We start from the raw sequence: 14,808 nt of genomic DNA, 5'->3' as shown, positions 1-14,808 counted from the left end.
CATCAGATGAGGCTATAAAAAAGACCTGAGCAGCAGCCCCCAGCTGTGACTGATATTCTTGAATTGTGGTGAAATTAGATACAAAAGAAGATCTTTCCAAAGGAAAAGCAAATGTTCATTTGATACCATGCTCTATCAGCATTTCCTGGGATTTAAGCCTTTAAGCCAACTTCTGCAGGATGTTTAGAAAGTCCTCATGAACACATAAGTGCAATTTGAGGCTTTGCGTGCTTTTTTCTATGTTAACATTCTGATGTTAACTTCTAAGTCCCCTCTGCTGTTACAGTTTTATATTTACTTGACACCCTGTTTTTATACACAGCATTTGTGCACCCATGAAGTTTTGCTTGCTAACACATAAAGAAGTACTGTTTGCAGTTTCTAGAATTTTATTTTAAACAGCCCCAAGGATTTTCTCAACCTACAGCATTACTGAAGCCTTGCCAAGAGCAGACCCAGATCTATGACCATGTGTTTTTCCCCTGTCCCTGGAGACACCCAAGGTCAGGCTGGACGGGGCTCTGAGCACCTGGTGGAGCTGTAGGTGTCCCTGTTAATTGCAGGGGAGTTGGACCAGATGGCCTTTAATGGTCCCTTCCAACCCAGGTGATTCTATGATTCCAGAGCTTATACGAGATCCAGAGACACTACACTACCTCACCAGGACAGTTAGAAGAGGAGCAGCTGGGATGAGAGGTGGTGATTCCCCATCTTTCCGGTCACCCTATACTGCATAAACTCCAGATAAAACACACCCTTAAGACCATGAGGAGGGCACTGATATAATCCAACTTTTGTTGTACCTCTCATGGAGTAGGGCAACACTGACCCAGACTGCTAGCAGGGCTGCCAGCCCCAATCTAGTCATTGTTGGGTAGCATTGCCTTCCTGACTCTGTCTAATTAAGTTCCTGAATTATTTGTTAATACTTCACTAGTGCAGGGACCCTTGCTCCAGCTTTTATTTCCCCTCTGTTGATGATCTCATTACAGTGATCAGTTTAAGAAGTCTGGCTCAAAGAATTTGCAGAGTTTCTCCAGAGCTCCTGTTTGAAGTTGCTCTTGCTGCATGACTTCTTCGTACTCTTGGCCATTTTGAAATTGAGACCATGCTTATAAACTCGTTAATACTTTATCCTCAGAACCAAATGGCAGGCGTGCTCTCTACAGTCAGCCTTTCTAGCGTGTCCCAATGGCTCATCGCTTCTGCCTGCTGGCCAGACACATCCGTCTCTGTGCATCAGGCGATCAGTTGTGTGGTGGTGGGTCGCTAACACAGGAAAGGACCAACTCAAACAAAACCTTGAAGTTCAGTCTTCCTGAAGATTCCAGTCAGCAGACATGGCTTCCAGCTGTACATTTCTGAGTTACTGGTTCTCCTGGCAGCTCTGCAATAGATGGAAGAGGCAGGAAGCTTTGGAACAGCCCTGTGTGAAGGCACCGAGGGACTGCGGATCTATTCCCACTCGACCTTCCCTTCTGTTGAGACTCACTGAGCTCAGCCATGTCAGTACCAGCTTAGGGGATGGTGACTGCTGTTCTCTCAGAATCATCGCATGGCAGGAGCAAAAGAGTCCTGGAATGGGTGGATGGTGAGTAGAGCTCGAAGGGCTGAAGCCCTTTCTCCCAGAATACTTTCCCTTTTACCGGTTTCACAATCCACGCTTGGTGATATTTTCCTCTCTTGCAGAACATTTTTCCACGAAGCCAGTCAGGATTGTTGAGTCCCAAGCCTTGCTTGAATTGCTGGAAGAGCCTTTGCACAGTAAGGCAACTGCATTCCAGCTTCCTGGCAGGGCAAGGCCCCAGGGAAGAAGGAATGCTCTGTGATCTGCAGTATATGCTGGGCAATCCTGATCTGTCATTCTGTAGAACTCACGTGAGCTTTAGTTTAATAGACCGTGGTAACAAAAGAGTTAAAACACACAGTTTGTGTCTTTAGAGCTTTGTGGTGAAATGCTGCAAGAGCAGAATGACCCAGCTGCATTTGTTTTATTTTCTTGTCACCAGAGAAACAAGAAGGAAAAACTTGCAGTGGAGTTTCCATGAAATTAAGAGAAAAAAAAAAAAAAAGAAAAAAAAAAAAAACCCACATAGTTTATAGAGGAAAACTCATTCCCCTCCCCAGCTTTTTACCAGCGATGGTTCAAAAACTGTACATTTTTGAACTTAGTCACATCCCGTCCCACCCGAGGTCCTCAGCTTCATGTACAGACCCAAGAGATCTCAGTTTCCTTTTTCTGATGATGAACTTCTATCTAAACATTTGCTTTTTTTCACTTCTGGATCCTGGAGGCACTGCCTCTCTGTGAAATGACTGCTCTGACTAAGGTTACAAATAAAATATAGACTTTCTCTGTTAGATTCAGCTGACCGTATGAATAATATTCCCCCAAGGCCCAGTCATTATATTGAGCCATAAATCTACTGGGGACACTGTTTTGCAGTGAGTAATAGGCATAAATAGAAAGGAAAGGAATTAATTAGAGCCTTTTCCTGGGAAAAGAGGGGGATGAAGGGCTCCGATAGGAAAAAAAAAAAAAGCTTTTTTCTGTGGATGTGGGGGTACAGCAGGGTGGGCTGTGGGCTGGCAGCGGGCTGGGCCTGGTCTGAATGACTTCCCTTTGGAGCCTGGTGGGCTGGCAAGGACTCACTGGGGCTCAGCAATGAGCTGATTGATTTGAAATGCTAATCTTGTCTTTAATCCCAGCTTCGTTTCTCTGCAACCACACTGTTCTGCTGCCTTCGGGTCTTAAATGAATGCTTCCAGCATCAACACTTCTACAGAGCTGAGTACTTGGGGCAGACCAGTAAAAAGGAATTAGAAAGCGAATATGCAAAAAGCCTTGAAGAGGTGTTCTTTTTGTTTTTTTTTTACTGACTTTAGGGACCTCTGGGTCAGGTCCTAAGAGAAAATGTGGCCTTCAAGGTTGCAACTTGTAATTGAAGATACTCACCAAAAGAAAGGATTCAGTTTAGATTCTTGAAAGGCTCTAATCCTAACAATCACCCAGAGAACTGAACGGGGCTGCCCTTGTTTGGGATGCTTCAGCAGCTGTGCGGTGCTGCAGCAGTTGGGTATGAGCCCAGCGTGATGCTGAAGGCAGGTCAGAGGTACCTCCTGAGAGAGGCACAGCCACCGAAAATCCTCCCCTCGAGTCCCTCCCTGCCTGTACAGTAAGCTTCTACTTTTTGTCCTAAAGAGGTTACAGGAAAACATAGCTCTTCCAGAAACAGAGGAGCTTCTGCATACAGGCAGCAAGAAGGCCGAGAAGTGTTGGGAAGAGGAGCTGGTTGATGTCACATCAGTCAGGGGAACTCAGCTGGAACCAGATGGGAATAAATGAACTTAGCCTCGAAGACTGAGCATCTCTGGAAAACACACGAAGTCCTGGAGCTTGGGTTTCCACCAAGACCTTAATCATGACCTGACTGCCAGGCCAAAGCTGCTGCAGGAACGGCTGCTAATGAAGACATTTTGCAGCTAATTTGCGCCTTGCTAACACAGTATGTCAGGAGATGTGCCTCCAACCAAAGCACAGGGAGTCTGGAGAAGCCGCCCAGCACTGCTCCATGGCTGCAGACATTCCACCTCTTGAAGGCTGCTGTTCTCCATGTACTTGATGTGAGTCCAGGGAGCCCTCAGAGCTCCTGGCTTCCAGGCCCAGCCCCTCAGGTCACGTACAGCAGAGCAGGGTGCACCCATCCCACAGTTCCCCTATGGCAGTACTTAAACCAGCTCAAGAAATCAGGGCTGCAAGTTAAAAGATTTATGCCAGGGATGAGATGTATCCTTTTACCTGTTTAACTGTCTGCGTCCTTCATGGAAGCATTAATTTGAATCTGACTTTCAACATCAATGTAATTTTGATCACATGCTAGCAATAAACACTACCTTTTGTTTAAACTACTTCTCCTTAAGGCTGCCAATGGAACTCAGATGCTAAGCTTCAGTCCAAATAGGCTTGAGATTTTCCAGCCTTAGTGTATGATAAACAAAATTAGCACCAGAGAGGTGAAAGTGCAGGCTTGCACTCCCTTACAGATCTTTCCTCTCCCTTCTGCCCCTCATCCATCCAGACTCTGACAGCCTCCACCTACAAAGAGAAAACAGAGAGGACCTTAATGAACAAGTAATCATTCATCATTTGTTTCTTCAAAACTAATCTTCTTGGACCCAGAAACCAGCCTTTCACTTTTCACAAAGTTTTCCTTTGCACTGTTCTAGCAGTCCAGAAATGAAGATCCTGAGTGCCTTGGTTATACAGAAGTAGATCTAATTTAGCTGCATTATCACAGTGTAAATAATCTGTGCTTAACATTTGGACTGTCTGTGAGATCAAGCAAATGTAAGCATCCTTCCATGCAGCCTGCTCATATCTGCACATCTCCCTGCCTCGTGAATCAAAGCCCTCTCTGCTTACCATGTCTCTAAGATAAGTAAAACTAAGAGGCACCTCTGTGATCAAGATAAAGCTCATCCACATGTACAGAGGCACGAGGACAAGAGCAGAGAGAAAGGATGAAGGGTAGATAGGGACTAGAAATGGGAAATGGGAAAGAAAGGATTTGTGGAACTCACAGGAAACCCTGTGGGGAAATCAGCCTCCCACATTCCTTCTGGAGAATCCAGATAATTGGAGGCTGTGAGAGTGCTTTACAGAAAACCCCAGACCAGAGATGATTAAGTTCTCCAGGCCTCTCATCAACCACACATGGATCCCATCAAGAGGTGGCTGCTTTGGCTGGCAGAGAACAGAAGTCTCCCTGGGGGAGGACTGGGGCCTGCCAGTGTCTGGCAGCAGGAGACAGCAGGGAGCAGTTGGTTTTGGCAAAGCCTCTGCCATGTTTCTGTTTCTTATCTACCAACAAATGTCAAGCTTGTCTCTGGTCTAGGGTTTCGCTGTCTCACCCTATGAGCTGCTGGCCCCGCAACAAGGAGCCCCTGTGGGCACTCCTGTTAACAGCTCACTCTTCCTGTTTATTGGTCTTTCCAGCTCTCCAGTGCAGGATTCACCACAAGTCTGCCCAATCACCTTCCCATCCTGGGAGAGTGCCTCCCCAGCTCTGTGCATCTCTCATGCTCTTATCCCTGCCCGAGTGAAGAGAGATGAGCTCCTGAGAATGGGATAATGCACACAGCCTTGCCTTCCTGCACATGGGGGTGAAGAATGCTACATCCTGACACAATGATTTTAAATGGCTCCCATCTTCTTCTCTTCAAGTGTGGCCAGAAAGCCAAGAGCTACAGACAGAAGTTCATCAGTGGGTCCAGACAATAGTAACATGTTTGTTCTTCCCACAGAGGTGCTGATCACAACCAGGGCTCTTCTGGTTATTGGAATTAAATGCTCTGATTGTAGACGAATCCACTCTGGCATAGATCAGGCTATTTGGCTGGAAAATCAATGCTCTGTTTTCAAAAGGTTTCTCCAGAAATCACATTTTTGTACAGAATGCCTAGAACTGAGCCAAACATTTGGTAGGAAACATTCCAGACATGGAGGGGTTATCCATGATCTGCTGAAGAGCAGGAAGAGGCAGTTGCCAGCCCGATGCTCCAGTCCCTGCACCTTTCTTGCCTCCACATCTAGCCACAGCTGGCAGCTCAGCCCGGGTTTCAATTAGGTACAGTCTTCATTTCTGAAAGTACCACGGAGCTGGAGCACAGGATTTTCAGTGCCTCTCTGGAGTCTGGCATTAAGTGGGAATCCATGATTTTTCCAAATCAGTTCTCTGGGTGAGGAAAAGATGGCAAGTTTATTTTTTGCTAGTTGTTCTTAGCCTTCTGTCACGTGAGCAGGGGACAGAGCAGGGATTGGGGAATTGGCAAACAAGACAAGGTGTGGGAGGACATGGGGGTGCTGCATGATTGCTTCTTCCCCAAGGCCCCAGACCCAGCCAGAGCAACACACTGGCAGCAGGCATATCCTGTCTCCAGCTCACATCATGAGTCCATTTTATCTGCCCTAAAGCTCTTCCTAAGCCAGGAATGCTATTTCCACATGCATTGTAAAGCTGCACATGGAGGGAACCTGGGTCCCACATGCTGTGTCCCTCTGTAAGCAGATCCTTTTGTCCCAGAGGCCAGCAGGGAGCATTCAGGCCTTTCTCCTGTTCCCTTCTTGGCTGCTGTTGCACACAAGCCCCAAGGGTCACCAGCACTGCTGAAAGACTGGGCATGGCCATGGCGGGTGGCTGGAGGGGACCAGTAGGTCAAATGGCTGCCGCCGTCTCCTTCAGCAGCATCTCTGAACTCCAGGCAAGGAAAACACTGATAACCAAATGACATCTGTGCTCCCATCACTAGACAGCACAGCACCTGCTTCTGGCAAGAATGATCCCTACTCAGTCCTTGAGCATCCTGGGTGGTGTGCTCCCATAAGAGATATCTTATACACATGGAGTGAATAGGCAGAACTGGTTTCTTCTGATGTAAATCTTATGGCCTTCCCCTTTGGAGGCTTTCCATCTGCGTGGTGATTGGAGGCAAAAGGAAATAAGAATCCCAGCCATAAATGGAAACATTTGCAAGGAAGATCAACTGCCAAGTTAGTTACTGCAGTATGACTACACAGCAAAATCAGCACAAGGTACTGTACTGCCTGTAAGCTGCTCTTTCATATAGACAAAAACCAACAGAATCGCAGCAGCATGGTTGAGTCTACCACCTCTGCTCAAGCAGAGTCACAGAGGGTAGGTTGTCCAGTTGAGTTCTGAACATCTCCACATATAGATACCACACAATCACTCTGCCGGTGTTTGATCATCCTCAGAGTAAAAAGGGCAATTTCTTGCATTCAGGTAAAATTTCATGTGTTTCATTCTGTGCTCATTGCCTTTTGTCCTTTCACTGGGCACTGATTCCTTCCCTCTCATCAGGTACTTGTACACATGGATGGGACTCCTCTGAGCCTTCCCTTCTCCAGGCAGAACAGTCACAGCATTCTCAGACTGTTCGTATAGGAGAGGTGCTCCTGTTCCTTTGTTGGTCTGAAGTAATACATCTATTTTCACTAATGCAACACATAACCATCACTACTCAAAGAGCAATAAGGAAAATGTATTTGTGGGTCAACTGCACAGCAAACATGTGCTACTAATTAGGTCCTCAAAATCAATTGAGTGTAAATAACTGGTGCATGCAGCCTTGATTCAACTATTTGAGCTCATGGAAAATCTGTTCAGAGAAATACATGGTAACGCTTCAGCAAGCTGAATGGCAGCATCTGCTTATGATCATAAGTAGCTTCTGAAACAGCCACCTTTTGTGGAGCTGTGGTCTGTATGGGCCAGTTTGTCACTCTGAAAAGTCTGAAAATGTACCATTTGATTTTGCTCCAGACGTTTATTCCTCGTCCCTGTTGTGGAAAGGTCCAAATATATGAGTGCAGATGAAGATTACTTCACTGTGGATAGTTCAATCTAAAGGGAAATAAATACCCTGCAAATTGACTTATGAAGGCATGCTTTCATTGACAATGAAGGCATCCAACCTGGCAGTGATGCACAGCATTCAGGCGATGTAGGTGACCAGCAGAGTGTTCCCTTGCTGCTGTACAGTAAAAGAAAAGATGATAGTAAGCCAGAAGTGTTCCTGAACAGTAGCTTGACTTTGTTGCACATCAGTGCTTTGAATTGGGTCTCCAAACACTCTCAGTGTTTTCCCTTGAGTCTCTTGCACATGGGGAGCAAGGGAGGAAGGTTTGGTTCCTTCTTCTCTTACCATCCTGAGCCATGGTCTTAGGAAAACTTGCCTTTGCCTTGCCACTCCTCACCAGCAAAATAGCTCCCATAATAATTTTATATCTCTTTTCTTTACCTGAGAGATGTAACAGGCAACAAATACTATGCAAACATCTTTGTTAACTGTGCTGCTGTAATATCTCCTGACATTACCTGGAGAACAGACACAAGGTGATCAGAAACTGATTGGATTTCAAAAGTGAATTATGCAGTGCCTCATTTCTGGCTTTACTAAGCAAGCCAAGTTTGGCTGCATTATAGCTTCTGATGCTTAATTGTCTTCTCCTGTGAATCCCCTTCCTTACACCAAAAAGGATATGGAAAAGTTGGTAAGTCAGCACAATCTGTGCCCTCACTGCTTGAGTGGTACCAGCCAAAAGGAGGACACCAGAGCACCTGGGCAGCAGCCCATCGTCAGCGGAGTGACACAGCTTGAGAGAAGTGGCGATGCCAACGCTGACTCACTGCTCCCTTGTGCAGCATTTACCAGCAGGATACGTTTTTGGCAATGTCTTGCTACATGCAAAGACGAGAAGTAATGGCCTTAAGTTGCACCAGGTGCTCTCAGTTTCTATATTAGGAATAATTTCGTCTCAGAAAGAGGAGTGATGCCGTGGCACAGGCTGCCCAGGAAGGTGGGGAAGTCATTATCCCTGGGTGTGCTCAAGAACCATGGAGATGTGGCACTTGAGGGATGTGGTCAGTGGGCATGGTGGGGTGGGTTGGTGGTTGGACTTGGTGATCTGAGAAATCTTTTCCACCTGAATGATTCTCTGATTTGATGATTCATGAGCCAGACCCGGCAGATGCGAAATGTTTTGGGAACCTGAATTGTCAGGAAATCCCAAATCCCTCCGTGACAGTGCAGAGAGGAGCGGCTCAATGTGAATTGGACAGCATCAAGTTCCCTGAATGCCTGAAAATGAGCTGGCCAGACCACGGGCTTGCATAGCAAAGGGGACAGCGTGGGTTGGATCGTGAGACATGAACTGAAACTGGAAACCGCAGGGACTCTCCATGGGCTAACACAGCTCTCACAAGCTCACTGTGTCTTCCAAGCAGTGCTCCCATTGCTGCACGCAGCCCTGTACTGCAGGCAGCCATGAGAAGGGACTCGTGACACCCATGGGTGCTGCACAGAAAAGCTGTGTGAGCCTTTCCTGCTCTCACGTTGCTTTGTGTGGTGGCTTCTGCCCGTGAGGCCAAGGCCAGTGAAACCGGCACCAGCACAAGCCAGCCCAATGCTGTTAATTCTCAGCCGAATGGCTCAAGGGAGAAGCTAGTCATTTTGTTGTGAAATCATATTCAGTGTTCTTGGGCTGTGTAGCACTGACAGGGCAGAGGGAAGGAGGTGCATGTAGGCCACGTGCTGCACGTTGAGCACAGAGCGTTTGGCGAAGCACACAGGCTCTGCAGTGTGATGCTGTCAGTAGGACCTGGGGACGACGCTGGGCTGCCCTACCAGGCTGTGCTGGGTCTCAGTGCATTGATCCACCACATGCTCTCATTTCCCTGTGCCAGACCCCTTCTGACACACTTTTCAAAGGAGCAGCAGAGAGCCAGATGGGAGGCAGCCAGGGCTGCGCCTGGGTAAGTATGTGCCCAGAAAAGCTGCAGCCTGATGCTGTTGGCCTCATCTGTATCCAGGCCTGCGTGCCCCAGAGAATCAGCAGAGCAACACGCTGCTGTTACAAGTTGCCTTTGAAAAATCTCAAGTGCTTCAGATCCCATGGAAAATATCACGTGCAATAGTTTTAAGCTCTCACACATGTTGAACGAGGCATAATTTTATGTGCAGGGATAATTTTATCACCAGAGATACTATCACAAACCCCAAATCCTCAGAAACACTCTGGGCTTAATCTCCTATTTATGCAGAAATATGTGTGACGCAGAGGCAGCAGTCAGTGTTTGGAGGCTGCTGAGGGCTTGGATTCTTTGGAGAAAGAGAGGGATTTGTGGGGATTTCAGAAGCTATAGACAAGCACTTTGAGTTAATATCCGTGTTTATGATGTGAACTGCTGACTAGAACTGAGCCAGGAGAGAAACAGCAGCCAGGACCTAACAGAGATGCTGTTTCTCCAGGCTTTTGGAGCAGTAAGTAACTGTGTTCTAGGTGTTCACATGGCATGCTTATTATTGCACCCTTTGCTTTCTCCTAAGCCATGAAAAATGCCAGTTGGATGGTACTGGATCTGATTGTTGTATCAGAAGTAAAGGGAGACAAGAGGAAACCTTAGGAGCAAACTTTGGCTCTGTTACAGCAGATCTGTGCCATGCAGAAGGCCCTCCTTGCAGAAATGGGGTGCTCCATACCCACCCTGTCTTCAGTTTGCCCATCTGTTGTCCCAGTGCTGGGGCAGCACAGGCAAAGGGTGGTGAAGGCTCCTCTCTTTCCTGCAACATCTGTTGCAAGCTGGATCTTGAAATTGCTGGCTGACCTCCGCACACAGTGCAGAACAGAGCATCTGAGGTCTGATTTAAGAGAGGTTTGGTTCGGTTTGACTGCAACAGATGTGTATGTGCCATCACAGAAAACCCTTTCTGGTTTACATCAGCACCTGGGGTTTGAGGTCCCAGTAGGATTTAACCCCCCAGCCATATCATAGGCAAAGCTTTTTTTTCTGGAAAGCTGAAAAAACACCAAAGAGACATTACCCACATGTATAGGGCAGGAGGAATTAACAAGAGTGACAGCTTCCAGCAACTGTCAACCTAGCAAACAACAGGTAACAACCTCAGGCAAAGGAAGAACAGTGGCAGCAGCAGGGATGACCCTGAGATCACCTCAAGCAGGGCGCACATCTGTGTCACTGCACATCTGTGTGATGCAGGCGCATTCCTGTGCACACAACTGTGTGGTCTGGCAGAACATCCTTCCTCTTCAGCTCAGTTCTGTGGAAAGACACTATTTATTTGCTCTTGTCGAGGACCTGCTGGCCTTATCCCCTGTGAGTGGGAACACTCCTTGTATTCTCCAGGATGCCAGCTCAATTTTCAACTTTCAGCATAGAAAATGGTTTGATGTTGGCTATCAAAAACTTGCTATTGACGATGGATAACTGAGCACAGTCTACTGATCCACGTGTAAACTAGGAACTGCCTCCTATGGCTTGTTTGGGCCAGTTAATTATCTCAAAGCTGGCTGTATAAAGACATCTTGTGCTTCAGTCCCACACTAGTCTCTAAGACAACGATTCAAAACAAATGTCTGAAGGTTCTCATCTTTCCTTGCCAGAAGTCTAGTTTGGGTGACTGAGTCACTACAAAGGGGCTTGGAAAGGCTTTGTCCTTCCCCTGTCCACAAGGCTGTGGATGCAGCCAGGGTGTGATGGAACTGACTGACAAGCAACCCTGGGCTCATTTTTTTTTGTAATAGATGTGACAGAAATAAGTAATAGAATCATAGAATCCTAGAGTGGGTCGAGTTGGTAGGGACATCTAAAGGTCATCTAGTTCAACTCCCCTGCAATGAACAGGGAACAGCGCACATCTAGATCAGGTTGCCCAGAGCTTGGTCCAGCCTGGCTTTGAAAGTCTCCAGGGATGGGGCATTCACCACATCTCTGGGCAACCCATGCCAGTGCCTCACCACTCGCACGGTAAAAGACTTTTTCCTAAATCTGCCCTCTTTAAGCTGCACCCCACAGCGTGGTGTCATCAACAAAGTTGCTGAGGGTGCACTCAGCCCCACTGTCAATGTCACTGATGAAGAGCATCGGTTACAGCACTGATCCTGAGGGACACCACTCATCACTAATCTCCCAACAGACACTGAGCCATCGACCACCACTCTCTGGGTACAAGCATGCAACCAGTTCCTCACCCATCAAACACTCCAGATGTCAGATCCACGTCTTTCCAATTTGGAGAGAAGGATGTTGTGAGTTTCTGCCATATCACCTCTCTGTCTGTCCTGTGCTATTGCACAACTTCCAGAGGTATCTGCTCCTTGTTCTTTCCCAGCACAGAGGTGAGACTGGCATGTAGTTAACCCATGGGCTGACCACAGAAGAAAATTAGGCCATGCAGACTCTCAGCAACACATGGAAACAGCCCCAGCAGCAAAGAGGAAGGAAATCCTGCCACCATCAGTCTCCTTACCAGCTACCTAACTAGCTGTTATTTGGCCATTCGACTGAAAATTATCAAGTTTTTAGACAAACCCATAAGCCCATGTCTCTACTACGACTGCTACAATGGATGCTCTGTGTGGTCAAGTCGTACGATGGTGTAGGAAAAATGGTCCTAGAAATTTTGCATTTTTCCCTTCTAGAAAACTTCCTTTGGTTCCTTGCAGATATTGGGAGGTTTCTTCATTGTGTGCATCTGGTGTGTTTGGAAAGATGAGGGACCTTCGTTTTCTGCTCATTATAATAGTCAGTTCAAACTGTCATCACCACCTGCACCACTTCATCTTATACTAGTTAAAGTCTGTGTTGTTCACACTCTTGGAGAACCTGTTGCTGGGGAAAGGACTTGATGTAAAATCTTTGATTTTGATTCTTTTTGGGACAGCTTCACTGCGTAGGACTAATTCAGGACTGTGACTCTTTGTGCCAGCCCAAGACAAAAAATGTATGTCAATATGTTGGAATTTCCTGCGGGTTGAAAACTTTGTTTCTTTTCTCTCTCATCTCTTCCTGGCATCACCTCACCAACCTGACCATCACAGCATCCCAGCAACGGGACAGACAGAAAACATGTTTGGCTGAGCAGGAAGAAGTCTCTAAGGCTGGTGTCTGGCATAAGGAGACACCTTCATGTGAGTGCCTGCGTCATGTTTCAGAGGATGGAGAAGCTTGCAGGAGTCATGATTTCAGGTGAATTCCAGAGTAGAGTATACTGAATTGACCCAGAAGTCCTGCTCTATCAGAGAGAGGGGCCATAAAATAGTAAAGCAGCTAGATGACTGCACAGGACTTCTGCTGTATCAAAAAAAGAGACTCAGCTGCATTTCAATTTTGATGCTAATCCAAAGGAGTGTCCAAAGCAGGTTTCTTGGCTCCAGTACATGGTTGGAGGGCAGAACAGTCTGTGCCTGTATTACAGATGAAGAACTGTAAAATGAAGAACTCCTCTACCCTAAATATGCATTAACTCATCTTACTTCAAGAAATTGTTTGTCTTCCAAGACTTCTGGACTCACTCAGGAAAAGTGCTGTAACGAAAAATTGTCTTTGTCCAGAAAAGAACAAAAAATCTCTCCAGATGCATAACAGGGGTAGAATGTGTCTGCATTGCCTCCAGCTTCTGCTATTTCCTTCTTTTTCCCTTTTAATACACTACTATCAAGAAGAGATTCCCCAGCTGTGTTTTGCATTTGATTCAATGGCTTGCGTGTTAAACTCCAACATTTCCAGAGGGATGAAGGACAAAGACGAACAGTGTTTCCTGTGATGGATGGGATGAGGAGCAATGCTCTGCTGAGATGGTAGGCCAGCAGACATTTCATATGAATGAGTTGAGCCGTGTATTTCAGCCTCCATTGAAAAGACCGTGTAGTGGTCTCGGTGTGCTTTACAGAAGGTTTGAAGCCTCTTAGGTCTCCAGGAGTCTCTCTCAGCAGCTCCCATGTGAGGGGCAGACTGGCTGGCTGCCCCTTGACCTGAAGGTCAACATGCACGGACCTCCCCTGTGAGCACCTCTCTAGTTTCCATATGGCCCTGGCTGTCCCTGCAGTGAGGATGCGCCTCTGGTTGGCTGTGTTATGCTCCATTTCCAGGGGCTGGACTGGCTTGGAGTCAAAATTTAAAGAACTTGTCCCTGTGACAACTCAGGTTCGTGGCATCTCTTAGCGGAACCGAGGACCTCCATAGAATCATGGAATCATAGAATCTCAGAATGGCTTGGATTGGAAGGAACCTTAAAGACCACCCATTTCCAATGCCCTACTGTGGGCTGGTTTCCCCCTGCCAGATCAGGGTTAGCAGTTAGCTGAAGATGTGCAGTTGCAGACCAAATTGCAAGCAAGAACAGCTGTCACTAGGCAGACTGAAAAGCCTACTTACAGAGACTCAAGTTTCTCCAGAACTGTTTTGATTGTCTTAATGACTCCTTTTGCCAGCCTTCAGCTTGTGAACCGATTTTCCTCACACCCAAAGAGTCACATGGGTAAGAAAGTGTTTAAATGAAGAGGAACAACAATGAAATAGAAAATGAACAGCAACAACTACTCTCTTTGGAGGTGTATCAACAGCCCTTGGAGTCCGCCCTTAGCTTCTTGGAGAGGCAACTGCTGAGCCGCTTGGCTGCAGCTTCCCTTTTTCCACGTGCCTTCCAGAGTTTTTCACTGCCTCAGGTCCCAAGAGATTTGCCCCACGACTCCTGGGAGGGATGCAGGAATTAGGCAGCGTATTCCTTCTGCAAGAAAGTAGGGAAAGCAGACAGTGCGGACTCAGCTCTCCTGGCAGACACTGAGGTCATATTTTGAGAGGAAACACCATGGCAGAGCATGCTACCGTGTAAGACACTATGAAGAGTGTGTCCAAAAATGTACTGTTTGTCTAATTAATGCCTTTCAGCCTAACCAGAATGCAAACCAGCAACTAATTCCATCCAGTTACAGATACTTAGAATCCAGATGACTTAGTTTTTGATGGCAATAAGTAAAACTGTGATATGCACATCTCTCAGAGCTGTACCATGAGCTGCGCCTGGATCCTATGCATTGTTATGGGGAGCCACCAGCTTCTGATGTCCTTTACCTGAAGATCTGCAGTGTTGACAGAGTGTGTGTGGTGGGGTTATGCTCCTGAACAGTCTTGAGTTTGCTCAGAAATTCTTTTGTGTGTAACCCCATATTTCATAATGGGTTACAGTCTTTCCACTGCTATTTGCCCACAAGCTTAAAAGGCAGAGAACCGTGCAAAACAAAGTAAAACTTAAGCTAAAACACATTTGGGAATAATATAGTTAAAACAAACCCCAAACCACAGGATAAGAAAAAGGCATTTGAGCATTCACTTATTTTGCTAGAGGCCAGCTCCTCTGCTCCCTACACACTTCACAGGCACAGGAAAAAGTAATATTGAATATGCTATTCAAAATTATCCTAGACCA

The sequence above is a fragment of the Lagopus leucura genome, unplaced genomic scaffold (genome assembly GCF_019238085.1).
Source record: "Lagopus leucura isolate 7727_CA_CO unplaced genomic scaffold, USGS_WTPT01 Super-Scaffold_100012, whole genome shotgun sequence".
Taxonomy (NCBI): Eukaryota; Metazoa; Chordata; class Aves; order Galliformes; family Phasianidae; genus Lagopus; species Lagopus leucura.
Note: the sequence above shows the minus strand (reverse complement) of the source record.